This window comes from Panthera pardus, unplaced genomic scaffold (genome assembly GCF_024362965.1).
Source record: "Panthera pardus isolate Hobbes unplaced genomic scaffold, ASM2436296v1 HiC_scaffold_15, whole genome shotgun sequence".
NCBI classification, from domain to species: domain Eukaryota; kingdom Metazoa; phylum Chordata; class Mammalia; order Carnivora; family Felidae; genus Panthera; species Panthera pardus.
The window spans coordinates 81779671-81792270 of NW_026526710.1; positions in this window are offsets into that span (position 1 = coordinate 81779671).

The window sequence follows — 12600 nt, forward strand, 5'->3', positions numbered from 1 at the left end:
TGATTCAATTTCTTAGCTGGTAATTAATCTGCTCAAATTTTCTATTTCTTCTTCAGTTTTGATAGGTTACATGTTTCTAAGAATTTATCCATTTCTTCTAGGTTGTCCAATTTGTTGGCATAAAATTTTTCATATTATCTTACTATTGTTTGTATTTCTGTGATGTGGGTTCTTAATTTTCCTCTTTCATTTGTGACTTTGAGTTCTTTCTCTCTTTCTCTCTCTCTCTCTTTTATGGGTCTGGCTAAAGCTTTATGAATTTTGTCAATATTTACAAAGAACCAGATCCTGGCTTCATTTATTTGTTTTATTATAATTTTTTTTTTTTTTTTTAGTTTCTGTATCATTTATTTCTGCTTTAAACAATTATTTCTCTCCTTCTGCATTTTGGGGTTTTGTTTGCTCTTAATTTTGTAGCCTCTGTCCATTAAAAATTTTTTTTTAATGCTTATTTTTTGAGACAGAGAGAGAGAGAGATTGAGAGAGAGAGAATGAGTTGGGGAGGGACAGAGAGAGAGAGAGAGAGAGAGAGGGAGACACAGAATCCGAAGCAGGCTCTAGGCTCTGAGCTGTCAGCACAGAGCCTGAGCTGTCAGCACAGAGCCTGACACGGGGCTCGAACTCATGAGCTGTGAGATTATGATCCAAGCTGAAGTTGGACGCTCAACCCATGGAGCCATCCAGGCATCCCTTTATCACCTCTTTTTTATCCATTTATCAGTCGATGGACATTTGGGCTATTTCCATAATTTGTCTCTTGTGATAATAATGCTGCTATGAACATCGAGGCATGCTATCCCTTTGAATCAGTGTTCTGGTATCCTGTGGGGAGATAGCTAGTAGTGCAATTGGTGGATTGTAGGATAGGTCTATTTTAACCGATTTCTTGATTTCCTTTTCTGATAGTTTGTTTTAGTGTATAAAAATGCAACAGAGGCATCAGGATTCTGGAGCACTGCTCCTTTGGTTAAAGTGTTAGGAGAAAAGGAAGGACTGGGGAACCCCCTGGAAAGTAAATACTTTGGTATCTTCCTAGAAACCACTGGCCAACACTAATCAGACTCCCTGTGAGTTAGGAGGTGATGATAACACTGCATGTTGAAAGGAGTTGAGAAGTGGCCGTGGGAGGTGTCTCTATTGCAATATGAGAAGGAATGTTCAAAAGATGAGAGCTTTGCCAAGAATTCTTCCTCAATGCCTTAAGTTAATTAAAATATATGAGTGGAACAAATAGAATGGCTGGTTTGCCAAATTTCTTATCCCATATAAGAGTGGCAAGAATATTACATTTCTGTCATGTGCTTTTATTTTTTAATTGGCGAGACGTGGCCATCAAAGTGGCCTTGTTTGAGTTCAGAACTTCCAAATGTAAATACTTGAAAATTCAGACAAATTATAAACATATTTGAAATTAAGGCCAATTATTTGCAATAAAAAACAAATATCTTACATGCATACCCAGCATGAGTTCAACTAAGAATTACACAAAACAATAGTAATAATCAGACTGAGTCCTTCAGGAAGAAATACTGTGTGTGTAACCAAAAAGTTTCTGTAGTGCTAATTAAGGGAAAAAAAAGAAAAAAAAACTTCATAAAATAATTACGAAGTTCAGGAAATTTGTGTTCTTTTTTCTCACATAGGAGGATAGTTATTTTATCCTACTTGATACATAGGGTGCATTTTTTAAACTTATTCTTCACATCCACTGAAATATGATTTATGCTCAATAAATAATTTTAATATAATAACTTTAACTGGTACAAAAATACATAAATTTTATTTTAAGCATTCTGTTTTGTGAATTTTGATGAATGTATACACCATTTAGCCTCCACCTCAGTGAAGATATACAGCATTTCTTTTCCATAAGCACTTTTTGTTTTCATTTTATGTTTGGTTCATGATCTATTTTTGATGTTTCATAAAATGTGCACTAATAGGGATTTTTTTTTGAAAAGTAGAGCATATTAAACACCAACAATAAAAAAGTAACAAAACACAAATGTTTCACATGACCGTGTAAACTAAATTATTTCTCAGGCAAGAACACATGTTACATTCACACATAAAGTCTGTAACTTAAAAATATTTAATAGCAAATTCAGGCAGTTCAAATACAACGGTGCTAGGCGATGTGAGAACTCCTCTAAACTATAAAAACCTGAAATAATTAAGCCAAAACCCATTCACAGGACATGTCTCATGTGGCTCCCTGCTCATTGCTCTCTTACTCAGACATCCAGACTAGCAAAGATTCCCATATCTCTCCATGCTGCCATTTCACGAGAAGCTATTAGGCTTTACCAACACGGGAAGGGAACATGCAGATTACTACACTTAATGACTCTTAAGTACTTCCAACTAGAAGTGATAGTTTCAAATTTCATTAGCTAAGGCAAGCCACATGGCCATTCCTACCTTCAAAGTTGAGGGGAAATATACATACACATACATATATACATATGCATATATATATACACATATATACATATGCATATATATACATATATACATATGCATATATACATATATATACATATGCATATACATATATATATATATATATACACACACACGCACACACACACACATATATATACATATGCATATATATATATATTTTTTGGTCTCTTTCTGACGTTGTGTAAGTTTAAGGTGTCCAGTGTAATGATTTGACATTTGTAAATACTGTGAAAGGACTACCACAAGAAGGCTAGTTAACACTTCTATTACCTCAGAGTTACACGTTTTTTATTTTTGCCGTCTTAGTAACTTGCAAACATACAATACCATGTTGCTGACTATAGTCACCATGCTGTATGTCACATCCCCATAATTTATTCTTCTGAAAATATAATCTTAAGTGTCACAAGGATAGGGGAGCTGGCAAATTCCCTGAATACTAACAATATTTACCCCAGATACCTCAACATAATGCTGAATATTTAATCTAATTCAGATCTTAATAGATGTAAATAGTTATGTCAAACATTGACAGTCATCAGTGTCTTCCTGTACGTTTACAGAAGATATGCCGTAAGAACTGTGAAGTTGTCATAAAAATGAGAAGTGATTTTAAAAATCTCTATGAAATAAAAAAAAAATTGGTTATTTGATGGGAAATATTCCTCTGGTTTTGAGATGTTTATTCCAATTGTTAATAGTAGGAAGAAGAAACATGTGGTAATGACAATGTGGGTCTGGTATTTTGCAAAGAAGTGCACTATTGATATTTGACTTTTCTTTCTTGAAATGTGCTGCTCATTCAGGTAACCTGCAAATCATTTCATTTTCTATTTTGTTTGTTTTCAATCAAGTAAAATATTACATGATTGATAGTATATTTAAAATCCACACATGTACAAATAGGAAAACCAGTTCTCAGTTAAATAATGTAAAAAATGTAGTAACTGACATTTAAATAATCCAGTGAAGATTCCTGGATATATGGTAGCATTTATAAATAAGACCAACTACGTTTCCTTTTCTTAGGAAATAAAATAAATGATAACTGCATAAATAACCTTGAAAACCTCTGTTCTTGTTTAAATGCTGAAAGAATAGGGTATTTGAACAGAATAATTAATGTATTTTGGGAGAAAGGATTTGTACATTTTACTTTCTTGTAAGGTAGAGTAAAATGTTTTTCCCCCCTGTCTATTAAATAAGATATATTCTCCTTGTCAAGAAAAAATCTCTTGACTCTTTCATTTTTATGTGATTTTAATCATTAATTCTAAGAAAACCAGTAAATTCTATTCCAGAATCCTTATGACAGCACTCACATAAAACTCAAAGGTACCTACATTATTTACATGAGATTAAGTACTTTACAATTGAGAAGTTATTTCTACCAGTAAACTACCCACAGTGTTTTGGTAGTCATTTCACTTCTTTATGTTTGGGAATTTCAGTCTATTCTCTCAAGGAATTAAAAATGTATTTTCTAAGTAAAAGCTGCTGTATTTTTCTGCTACTCGGCACTTTCAAGTTCAGGGCCCAATTATATTTTGGGTCCCCTGTGATGGTGACTGCTGCAGCCCTGGAGCTGTCAGGATGAGTAAGTCACACACGTCCTGCCATCAGGGACCGAGCCGATAGTGTGTCAAAACTGGTGGCGTAGAGAGAGAACCTGACTGACACAGAGCGTCCTCCTACTCTCATGAGCTCTAATAGTTACCCAGAAAGATCTGGGGACATTTTACTTCTGGATCATCTGTTTCTCATTTATAAGAAGGAATATACAATCATGCCTTCCCATATCTACTAATTTGGAGAAAACTAATCTTGATGAAAAAGGCATATTTATTTATTTTATAATTCATAAAGACCTGTAGCTGTTACTTGCTTACATTGTTTCAGACTGGATTAACAAGGAGACTCGTAGATCCTCTTAATGTTAGTTCACAGGCATAGATATAAATTTAAATGAATTTGTGGATAATATTACGAAGCATTGTGAGCAATAAATAATGACTTTATCATAATCACTGCTAATCATGTAAAAAACAGTAATGAAGACTAACCTAGCCTGGTACATATTATTTACATGAAGACGTATATAGAGGTTTTTGATGTTAAAAAGCCCCAAAATAATAATTACATTAAAACTAAAATTAACTTTTGCTAGTGGTCAAATCAAGTTAAGATATTAGAAGAACAGAATGAGTAAAAATAAAAAGGAATGAAGACCAACCAGATTTTACGCACTATTTATAGTGATCCAAATATTAGAGTAAAACAGCCAAATGTAGTGTTTATATAAAGTTGTCTACAAAACGAGTTCAATGAAACCACACCCCGAGTTCGTTCTGAGTCCAAGGCCATGCTAGCTGCATACCCTGGAGTATATTTTTTGCCCTCCTCACATCCTCCTTTATCATCTGGAATATGAAAATAATAAGAACAGCAGTATGTACTGAATGGGGTGGTTCTAAGAATGGAGGAAGTTACGTTATTTAAAATCTCTAATATATTGCTAATTCATAGAGACATTTCAATAATTTTAAACTGTTACTGCTAATAGTAATGATAATGACAGTGTGGAGAGACTATTAATACCCCAAGAAGATGCAGAAGCTACTCAACCAATAGGATTCAGAGAACTAGGAATCAGCATATAATTTTGACAAGATTATCTCACTTCTTTTATTTATTTATTTATTTATTTATTTATTTATTTATTTATGGCTGTTTTTTTAATTTTTTTTTTCAATATATGAAGTTCATTGTCAAATTTGTTTCCATACAACACCCAGTGCTCACCCCAAAAGGTGCCCTCCTCAATACCCATCACCCACCCTGCCCTCCCTCCCACCCCCCATCAACCCTCAGTTTGTTCTCAGTTTTTAACAGTCTCTTATGCTTTGGCTCTCTCCCACTCTAACCTCTAAGATTATCTCACTTCTTAACCCTATGACTCAGTGTTCCGGAAGGATCTTATAAAACAGGATTTGCTAATACTGGTTATTAATTACCCACATTCCAAGATCAACCATTGTCAAGTAGCTATCTGCCTGACTTCAATTTATCCAGAAAATGGACAGCATACAGCAATGTCTAATCAAGCTTCCTGAGCCATCTAAAACAAGCCTAAAAACAGAGCATCGTGGGAGCATTTTATTATTTATACCAGGAACAAAACCAAATGGCCCCCCTTCCCTCCCTTCCCCCATCCCTGTTTCTCTCCCTCCTCCTCTTCATGTTCCTCCCTCCCTCCCTTCCTTCTCTTTCTTTCATGCCCAGAACTGGCCGATCTCAATAGTAAATGTAAAATATGAATTGTGTATTTAGGAGTGTGTGTGGGCTGTGCAGGCATGCACACATGTGTTTGTCCCTCTGGAAGAATGTTTCATAATATTCAATGATACATTGTCTCAAAACTTTTTCTAAAAATATCTTACTGTTAATATTTGAGTTAGTCAATGGAAGTTATTCCTGTTAAGCTGTTAAATAGAATTCTTAAATATGCTTTCCACCCTTAAGGCATTTCTGAATCAAAGGTAAGCTTTACGAGGGTAAAGAGTTATATGAATCAACATTAATTATATAAATTAATAAATGTTTGTTAGGATAGATATCATGCAAGGAGATATTCTTTGTATTCCTTAGTAACCACAGGTTTTTTTTTTCTCTTATTATTTTAAATTTGGTCATTACCTGGAATTTCAAAAGAGCAAATTAAATGATGTAAGGTTGTTAGCCATTATAGGAAAGGTCATACACTAATAAGGGATGTGGTTCTTTTAAAATACAGATTTAGGTAAATAAGCTAAGTGTAAATGGATAATTAGGATCAATGAATATAAAAACTTCATTTTAATAAAGACTTTAATGTCTTACTGAGATATATGTTAAATAATGCTAACAAAAATACAAAAAGGCTTATAGAAAGTGATGGAACAGTTGTATCATTGCCTGTATATGTATGTAATCTGCAGTTATAGAGTCCCACACTCTTGGCTCACTTATCAAAAATGGTCCGGGTATGCATTTACAAAATGTATTTTTATATTGGCTAATTAAAAAAATGTTTATTTTTGAGAGAGAGAGAGACGGAGAGTGAGCAGGGAGGGGGAGAGAGCGAGAGGGAGACACAGAATCTGAGCCAGGCTCCAGGCTCTGAGCTGCCGACACAGGGCTTGAACTCGGGAACGGTGAGATCATGACCTGAGCTGAAGTCAGATGCTCACCCGACTGAGCCACCCAGGTGCCCCTATATTGACTAATTTTTTAGAATGTCATTGCATGTATGTTTGTTCCTCGATTGGTACTGTAGACTTTCCAAGGTCAAGAATCCTATCCCATAGTCTTTAGTCCACGTATTTGTAGGTTTTCACCCCATTCTCATTAAATTTTATCTTGAAGACTGCTTCATAGAACAATAACCTGTGAAAATTTTTGGAATGTTAAACATTTTCCAAGATATTTAGTGGCCATCTTCCGTATTTACTCCAGATGGTACTACCAAAGATACATTCTGCTGATTTTTGCGGACATTAGGAGAGTCGGAGTAGTTTTCTTTCCAAAGTAAGAGCATCTTTCTTTGGACGTTTTGCATTGCTCAAATGTGACGGCACAATTTCCAGCGAGAGACTAAACTGGACTTTCAAACAGTGACAGCCCGCTGGCTGAGACCGGGACTCCGGTTACCTCGACGAAACTTCACATTTTGTTGCCCTGAAGATAATCTGGATCCAAAGTAACAACCTCCCTTGTCTGAATATTTGAATAGCTGGAGACACGAGTACCAGCCTACAACTTAATTATGGATTTAAAAATTGGCATTAATCTTTTCTCGTTCCTGTATATATTCTCTTCTAATGCCACAAGTCACACTAAATTGCTCATTAAACTTCCAGCGATGCAATGGAATGCTTGCTACCATTTATAGGCGACGCTCTCCAAAGTACAATTAGAGGGAGTATTATGACATAGAACAATGGAGACAATTATTTCTGAAGTTTATTAATGCTAATTAGCATATGGCATCTAAGACAGCTGCTGATACTTCATTGCTAAATACTGAGGGACTAATTAGTGTTTGATGTTAATTAGCTGCTTCTGCGTGTGCTCTGCCCTTAGATGCATATGCACTGTCACCATCGGGCTATTAAAAGTCTGGCCTTGCACTCCGCAAGAACATGATGTGGCATTTAGGAGTTCTTTTTGAGTCTCCGGCACTCTTTTCTAATATATGTGCTCTTAATACATTCCACGGAAGCTTTAATAATTAGTTACTCCGCTTTTCATTTAAAACATACTAATAAATCCGATGCTTAAGTGCTAAATGAACAACATCCTTTAACTGATCGTGTAATATTTTATGCCCTCTGATAAATGAATGACTTCAAATACTAGAAACTAGTGTAAAAATACTTGGGCTTAATTTATTTAATAATCAAGCTTATTTTGTTTGTGTGTGTCAATTTACACTTATTAGTGATTAAATTTCATTAGTTTTTTAAATGTAGATTTATTTATTTTGAGAGAGAGAGAGGAGGAGAGAGAGAATCCCAAGTAGGCTCCTTATTGTCCGTGCAGAGCTGGATCTCATGTGAAATCATGACCTGAGCCGATATCAAGAGTCAGACACTTAACTGAGCCACCCAGGCATCCCTAGAATTCATTATTAAAGTATCAAATGGGTGCACTTTCCCCCATTAACCAATTCATTAACTTTTTTTGCTTTCTGATTCTTTTCCCTCCTTTAACTGAAGCAAAATACATTTCCTTTCTTTTGAAACCGGAGATAAAAATTTACCTAGAAAAACTCATCTTTGAAGATCAAAGTTGAGGCTAAGCTAGTGATCTGGGAAGACTTTTCATGTTAGTCTTAAAAACTTTCAAGGGGATGGGGTGCCTGGGTGTCTCAGTTGGTTAAGCTTATGATTCCGACTTCAGCTCAGGTTGTGATCTTATGGTTCCTGAGTTTGAGCCCCGTGTTTGGCTCTCTGCTGTCAGTGCAGAGCCCGCTGCAAATTCTGTCTCCCTCTCCCTATGCCCCTCCCCTGCTCTCTCTCTCTCTCAAAAATAAACAAACATTAAAAAAAAAAAAAAAAAAAAAAAAAAAAACCTAGGGCACTGCTAGTTTATCTGGGGGTTTGTTGAGTGGGTGGGGGTGGAGGTGATTAATATTAACAATTTGCCCGGAAATTCCTGTGACAATCAGCTTCACTTCCATAAATGTTGAATAACTTTCTTCACGTGGAAATGTCTTTGTAACTAGTAAATGAATTTAAGATTCAATTTAGAGTATGAAGCTGTGAATAATATCCCCAAAAATATATCATGGTTTGAAATTATTTTGTTTTAATTTGTTTAACGTTTATTTATTATTGAAAGACAGAGAGAGACAGAGAATGAGCCTGGGAGGGGCAGAGGGAGGGGCAGACACAAAATCTGAAGCAGGCTCCATGCTCTGAGCTGTTAGCACAGGGCCTGAGCAGGGCTCGAACTCACAAACTGCAATCTCATGACCTGAGCCAAAGTCGGAAGCTTAACCGACTGAGCCACCCAGGTGCCCCTCATGGTTTAAAATTCTAAAGCTAATCTCTGGCTTTAAAATCACATGGGTATAAGTATTTTTATGATGCTATAGGTGTCCATTTTGAATAATTATTGAGATTTAGAGTTAATAATTACCCAATACTTTTTACACATTACACCTTTTTAGATGTTTGGCGCTTATACAATTGGCATGGATATATTATGGTTTATGGCACTAAAAATAAAGGAATGGAACAAAGCTACCTACAGTGGAAATTATGCAATCACTTGTCAAAGTTAAAACCACAATATATTGAACATCTAATTGGCCAGACAACATGCAAAGGGAGGACAAAGAAAGAACAAATAGCGAAGGAAAATTATGTTGTAAATACATTGACTGTTTTATAATACCCACTATAGTTTTTTCTAGGTTGATTTCTCATAGGGTGTTTGAGCTTTGGAAAACAGGAATATACCCATAACAGAAGTTACCTTTTATTTTTTTCTCTTCTACCCCGTCTTCTTCAAGTTATTCTTCATCATCATCTTCATAGTTTTTATATTCCTTCTCAGAGAGTGAATAAACATTTTAAGAGATATTTCATGAGAGCGACCCAAGTGTCCGTCGATAGATGAATGGATAAAGATATGGGAGTTTTGTGTGGGTGTCATGGAATGTTACTCAGCCATAAAAAAGAATTAAATCTCGCCATTTGGGTCAACACAGGTGGGTGTAGAGGGTACTATGCTAAGCAAAATAAGTCAGAGAAAAACACCGTATGATTTCACTTACATGTGGAGTCTAAAAAAACAAAACAGACTCTTAAATACAGAGAACAAACAGGTGGTTGCCTGAGGGGAGGTGGGTGGGGAGAAAAATAGATAAAGGGGATTAAGAGGTACAAATTTCTGTTTATAAAATAAAAAGTCACAGAAATAAAAAGTACAGCATAGGGAATATAGTCAATAATATCGTAATGACGTATGGTGACAGATGGTGACTACACTCAATCCTGGTGAGCACTGAGTATTGTATAGACTTGTTGAATCAATATGTTGTACCTTTGAAACTAGTACAACATTGTATGTTAGTTATACTTCAATAAAAGGAGATTGCAAGAGGCGAAAAATGAAAGATATAAAACTTAAAAATAATTGACTACTTAAGAACTCTGAATATTGAAATACCAACCTGCATAAATATAATCGACATAGTACAGTAAAAAAAAAAAATCCAACTTGACTGTTGGTATATTTGTGGCCTTGGCCCTCAGAGTCTCAGATCCTTATCTGTAAAATGAAAATTATTGTGTTCACCTAACAGAGTATTTAAGAATATGTTTTCTGACTGCCCTGCTTCTAGGGACTCTTGTTTCAAGGGGGTCTGTGACTTCATAGCTGTGTGTCAATTTTTTCATCTATAAAACTATACTAATGGGAACAAAGGTTGGGGGCAAGTGTCAAAACTCCTATGCTTTACTTAAGGCAGCAATACCAATAATGCACCCATAACTCTGGTAGTGTCTCTCTCTCTATTGACTCTTTTCATCTCTTCCAATATTTGAGTAAGTCACGCCTAAATTAATTTCATGAAAGGCGCAAATCAGTGGTCTCATACCTGAATTCTCAGACCGCTCATAAGACTTCATACTCCGGAATTTTAAATTAACTGTGATTTTGTTATCATTTGGGATGGAGGAATAGAAAAATTATCTTAAAATACCTACCTACAAAAGACTCACTGTACTCCAACTCCTCTGTAGTTCATAGGTAGATATAAACAGTGATAGAAAAGAACTACCCTTGATCCAACTGACTGATTTTTGAATAATTACCTTATAAGTCTTTTTCATCTTTACCAAGATGGCCTTAATGTTCTCATCTTCACTAAACTAGAGCATTTGCTGTAGACAGCTCTTGACTGCCAAGTGTCTGTCCCTTTTTGGTGTAAATCTTCTCCCAGCCTCAGGTGAGTTTTGTAGCCCAGGATTGTCTTTCTCAAACACCTGGAAGCCATCCCTTTGAAATGCAATCTGGAAAGATAGTTAGCCCCCCTCTCTCCGATCTGGTCTTTCTGGAGGGCAGGAGCCCAACTTACCAATTATTACAATTATTACAGTCACCATCAGTTGGCAAACCCAGAGGATCTAATCACATTTATCAATTCCTCCCTTCCCCTGTAATTTTCTCTTCACTCACCCTAGAGCTTAAATCTCTTCAGCCTTTTCTTTCAGTGGAGTTGAGTTTAATCTCTATTGCAATAGTCTTGAATAAAGTTTTCCTGGCTTGCTTAACTCTGTTCAGTGCAACTTTTTCTTGACGCTCTCAAACATTGAATTTAGATTAAAAATCTTGAAATTCTGATGAATAACAGTATTAGAGGCATCTTTATGGTATTTTGTCTTTGAAAATTCTTTATTAATATTTCAAAATATAAAACGTAGGTCCATGCATTAAATATCCTTAACTTTGCAAAACAAACAAAAGAAGAGGTTCCACATCAATTTTAGTGTAAGAATCTACCAGACTTTAATATTAATGGTTTTCTATGACTTCACTGTCTCCAGTGATAGTTTTGATGGTATTAGTTTGCCTTTTCTTAATATGTAATTACAAATGTAAATCCAAATTTTTATTTTGCTTTGCTAACCTGTCTTTGTTAGAGAAAAAAAAGTAGGTGATTTATTTTGAGTTACGATGCCATTTTTTGTGCCACATAGTCACATTCTGTTAACCAGCTTCTCCCTAAAATCTGTCCTAACCTTTGTATGGCACTGTTATCCTTCTGACGATCCCCGAAGGTTATAGCAATTAGAACATTGTATGTCTTTGCAACCAAAACTCAGAAGGTCTATTTTAGTCATTACTTTACCATAGATCAATAGCTCCCATTAAAATGATTCCCTTTTGTCTCTCTACTGACCCTGCTTTTGACTGTACTTGCAGTGAGTTGCAAGTCAGATATTGCTAAAAATTATCTAATTATTTTCTTCCACTAAAACATCCAATTTAGCTAGGGGGGAAAATAACCTCACACATTTTTTTTAAAGAGAAGAATTTGGCCTCTGCCTGCGTACAAGTAGATTAATGATTTTAATGAGGCACCATGCCCAGGATTGGTGTGAATAGAAGTAAATGGCAAGCAGCAACTTTCAGGATGCTATGATTCCTAATCACAGGCAGAGAGGTGGTGACCTGTGCTTTTGAACAACAAAAACAGCTTTTCCCTTTACTACTCTGTTGCTATTGAGGCTTTTCTTTTGTGTCCTTTCTCCACACAGAAATATATCTTTATAGCTGTATAGGAAGGGCAGATAAAATCTCATGAATTTGGGGAGGAAGTCACTGATACCTCCGTGAGGCCTTCTAAGGCTATTTAAAGAACTACTGAGAGGTGAATGGTTTCATCTGGGTCGTCACAGGGTATTAATCCTAAACTGGCTCGTGTTTTTAACCATTAAATAATATATAATAATTCTCCTTGCATCTCCTTATGGCAAGTCAGTTCTAGAAAAATTACAAGTGAAACAAGGAAAGGCAAACAAAGATGTATTTCAATAGATACACTGACATATATTTGCAAAACAAACAAACAAAAAAAAAACC